This window comes from Triticum dicoccoides, chromosome 2A (genome assembly GCF_002162155.2).
Source record: "Triticum dicoccoides isolate Atlit2015 ecotype Zavitan chromosome 2A, WEW_v2.0, whole genome shotgun sequence".
Classification (NCBI taxonomy): domain Eukaryota; kingdom Viridiplantae; phylum Streptophyta; class Magnoliopsida; order Poales; family Poaceae; genus Triticum; species Triticum dicoccoides.
In genome coordinates, this window is record NC_041382.1 from 56,355,510 (window position 1) to 56,360,429 (window position 4,920).

Here is a 4,920-nt window from a genome sequence, read left to right on the forward strand (position 1 = left end):
CAATATGTAAGCAGCTTCACCGAGGTCTTCCATTGAAAAACTCTTATTGAAGTATCCCTTTATGCTATCCAGAAATTCTATATCATTTTCGATTAGTAATATGCCATCTACATATAATATCAGAAACGCTACAGAGCTCCCACTCACTTTCTTGTAAATATAGGCTTCTCCAAAAGTCTGTACAAAACCAAATGCTTTGATCACATTATCAAAGCGTTTATTCCAACTCCAAGAGGCTTGCACCAGTCCATAAATGGATCGCTGGAGCTTGCACACTTTGTTAGCTCCCTTTGGATCGACAAAACCTTCCGGTTGCATCATATACAACTCTTCTTCCAGAAATCCATTCAGGAATACAGTTTTGACATCCATCTGCCATATTTCATAATCATAAAATGCGGCAATTGCTAACATGATTCGGACAGACTTAAGCATCGCTACGGGTGAGAAGGTCTCATCGTAGTCAATCCCTTGAACTTGTCGAAAACCTTTTGCGACAAGTCGAGCTTTGTAGACAGTAACATTACCGTCAGCGTCAGTCTTCTTCTTGAAGATCCATTTATTCTCAATTGCTTGCCGATCTTTTGGCAAGTCAACCAAAGTCCACACTTTGTTCTCATACATGGATCCCATCTCAGCTTTCATGGCTTCAAGCCATTTTGCGGAATCTGGGCTCACCATCGCTTCTCCATAGTTCATAGGTACATCATGATCTAGTAGCATGACTTCCAGAACAGGATTACCATACCACTCTAGTGCGGATCTTACTCTGGTTGATCTACGAGGTTTAGTAGTATCTTGTTCTGAAGTTTCATGATCATCATCATTAGCTTCCTCACTAATTGGTGTAGGTGTCACAGAAACCGGTTTCTGTGATGTACTACTTTACAATAAGGGAGTAGGTATAGTTACCTCATCAAGTTCTACTTTCCTCCCACTCACTTCTTTTGAGAGAAACTTCTTCTCTAGAAAGTTTCCGAATTTAGCAACAAAAGTCTTGCCTTCGGATCTGTGATAGAAGGTGTATCCAATAGTTTCCTTTGGATATCCTATGAACACACATTTCTCCGATTTAGGTTCGAGCTTATCAGGTTGAAGCTTTTTCACATAAGCATCACAGCCCCAAACTTTCAGAAATGACAACTTTGGTTTCTTGCCAAACCATAGTTCATAAGGCGTCGTCTCAATGGATTTTGATGGTGCCCTATTTAACGTGAATGCAGCCGTCTCTAAAGAATAACCCCAAAACGATAGCGGTAAATCAGTAAGAGACATCATAGATCGCACCATATCTAGTAAAGTACGATTACGACGTTCGGACACACCATTACGCTGTGGTGTTCCGGGTGGCGTGAGTTGCCAAACTATTCCGCATTGTTTCAAATGTACACCAAACTCGTAACTCAAATATTCTCCTCCACGATCAGATCGTAGGAATTTTATTTTCTTGTTACGATGATTTTCAACTTCACTCTGAAATTCTTTGAACTTTTCAAATGTTTCAGACTTATGTTTCATTAAGTAGATATACCCATATCTGCTTAAGTCATCTGTGAAGGTGAGAAAATAACGATATCCGCCACAAGCCTCAACATTCATCGGACCACATACATCTGTATGTATGATTTGCAACAAATCTGTTTCTTCTCCATAGTACCGGAGAACGGTGTTTTTGTCATCTTACCCATAAGGCATGGTTCGCAAGTACCAAGTGATTCATAATCAAGTGGTTCCAAAAGTCCATCAGTATGGAGTTTCTTCATGCGCTTTATACCGATATGACCTAAACGGCAGTGCCACAAATAAGTTGCACTATCATTATCAACTCTGCATCTTTTGGCTTCAACATTATGAATGTGTGTGTCACTACTATCGAGATTTAATAAGAATAGACCATTCTTCATGGGTGCATGACCATAAAATATTTTACTCATATAAATAGAACAACCATTATTCTCTGATTTAAATGAATAACCGTCTCGCATCAAACAAGATCCATATATAATGTTCATGCTCAACGCTGGCACCAAATAACAATTATTTAGGTCTAATACTAATCCCGAAGGTAGATGTAGAGGTAGCGTGCCGACCGCGATCACATCGACTTTGGAACCATTTCCCACGCGCATCGTCACCTCGTCCTTAGCCAATCTTCGCTTAATCCGTAGTCCCTGTTTCGAGTTGCAAATGTTAGCAACAGAACCAGTATCAAATACCCAGGTGCTACTGCTAGCATTAGTAAGGTACACATCAATATCATGTATATCACATATACCTTTGTTCACCTTGCCATCCTTCTTATCCGCCAAATACTTGGGGCAGTTCCGCTTCCAGTGACCAGTCTGCTTGCAGTAGAAGCACTCAGTTTCAGGCTTAGGGCCAAATTTGGGTTTCTTCTCTTGAGCAGCAACTTGCTTGCTGTTCTTTTTGAAGTTCCCCTTCTTCTTCCCTGTGCCCTTTTTCTTGAAACTAGTGGTCTTGTTGACCATCAACACTTGATGCTCCTTCTTGATTTCTACCTCCGCAGCTTTCAGCATTGCGAAGAGCTCGGGAATAGTCTTATTCATCCCTTGCATATTATAGTTCATCACGAAGCTCTTGTAGCTAGGTGGCAGTGATTGGAGAATTCTGTCAATGATGCAATCATCTAGAAGATTGACTCCCAATTGAATCAAGTGATTATTATACCCAGACATTTTGAGTATATGCTCACTGACAGAACTGTTCTCCTCCATCTTGCAGCTATAGAACTTATTGGAGACTTCATATCTCTCAATCCGGGCATTTGCTTGAAATATTAACTTCAACTCCTGGAACATCTCATATGCTCCATGACGTTCAAAACGTCGTTGAAGTCCCGATTCTAAGCCGTAAAGCATGGCACACGGAACTATCGAGTAGTCATCAGCTTTGCTCTGCCAGACGTCCATAACATCTGGTGTTGCTCCAGCAGCAGGCCTGGCACCCAGCGGTGCTTCCAGGACGTAATTCTTCTGTGCAGCAATGAGGATAATCCTCAAGTTACGGACCCAGTCCGTGTAAATGCTACCATCATCTTTCAACTTTGCTTTCTCAAGGAACGCATTAAAATTCAACGGAACAACAGCACGGGCCATCTATCTACAATCAAACATAAACAAGCAATATACTATCAGGTACTAAGTTCATGATAAATTTAAGCCCAGTTAATCATATTACTAAATAACTCCCACTTAGATAGACATCCCTCTAATCCTCTAAGTGATCAGGTGATCCAAATCAACTAAACCATGTCCGATCATCACGTGAGATGGAGTAGTTTCATTGGTGAACATCGCTATGTTGATCATATCTACTATATGATTCACGCTCGACCTTTTGGTCTCCGTGTTCCGAGGCCATATCTGTATATGCTTGGCTCGTCAAGTATAACCTGAGTATTCCGCGTGTGCAACTGTTTTGCACCCGTTGTATTTGAACGTAGAGCCTATCACACCCAATCATCACATGGTGTCTCAGCATGAAGAACTTCTGCAATGGTGCATACTCAGGGAGAACACTTCTTGATAATTAGTGAGAGATCATCTTAAAATGCTACCGTCAATCAAAGCAAGATAAGATGTATAAAAGATAAACATCACATGCAATCAATATAAGTGATATGATATGGCCATCATCATCTTGTGCTTGTGATCTCCATCTTCGAAGCACCGTCATGATCACCATCGTCACCGGCACGACACCTTGATCATCATCATAGCATCGTTGTCGTCTTGCCAATCTTATGCTTCCACGACTATCGCTACCGCTTAGTGATAAAGTAAAGCATTACAACGCAATTGCATTGCATACAATAAAGCGACAACCATATGGCTCCTGCCAGTTGCCGATAACTTAGTTACAAAACATGATCATCTCATACAATAAAATTTAGCATCATGTCTTGACCATATCACATCACAACATGCCCTGCAAAAACAAGTTAGACGTCCTCTGCTTTGTTGTTGCAAGTTTTACGTGGCTGCTACGGGCTTAGCAAGAACCGTTCTTACCTACGCATCAAAACCACAATGATAGTTTGTCAAGTTGGTGCTGTTTTAACTTTCGCAAGGACCGAGCGTAGCCACACTTGGTTCAACTAAAGTTGGAGAAACTGACACCCGCTAGCCACCTTTGTGCAAAGCACGTCGGGAGAACCGGTCTCGCGTAAGCGTACGCGTAATGTCGGTCCGGACCGCTTCGTCCAACAATACCGCTGAACCAAAGTATGACATGCTAGTAAGCAGTATGACTTATATCGCCCACAACTCACTTGTGTTCTACTCGTGCATATAACATCAACGCATAAAAACCTGGCTCTGATACCACTATTGGGGAACGTAGTAATTTCAATATTTTCCTACGCACACGCTAGATCATGGTGATGCATAGCAACGAGAGGGGAGAGTGTGATCTACGTACCCTCGTAGACCGACAACGGAAGCGTTATGACAACGCGGTTGATGTAGTCGTATGTCTTCACGGCCCGACCGATCAAGCACCGAAACTACGGCACCTCCGAGTTCTAGCACACGCTTAGCTCGATGACGATCCCCGGACTCCGATCCAGCAAAGTGTCGGGGAAGAGTTCTGTCAGCACGATGGCGTGGTGACGATCTTGATGGTCTACTGTCGCAGGGCTTCGTCTAAGCACCACTACAATATTATCGAGGACTATGGTGGAAGGGGGCACCGCACACGGTTAAGAGAATGATCTTAGAGATCAACTTGTGTGTCTAGGGGTGCCCTCTGCCCCCGTATATAAAGGAGCCAAGGGGTGGTGCGGCCGGCCCTAGGAGGAGGCGCGCAGGAGGAGTCCTACTCCTACCGGGAGTAGGACTCCCCCCTTTCCCTAGTTGGATTAGGACTTGGGGACGAAGGAAGAGAGGGAAGAAAGGAAAG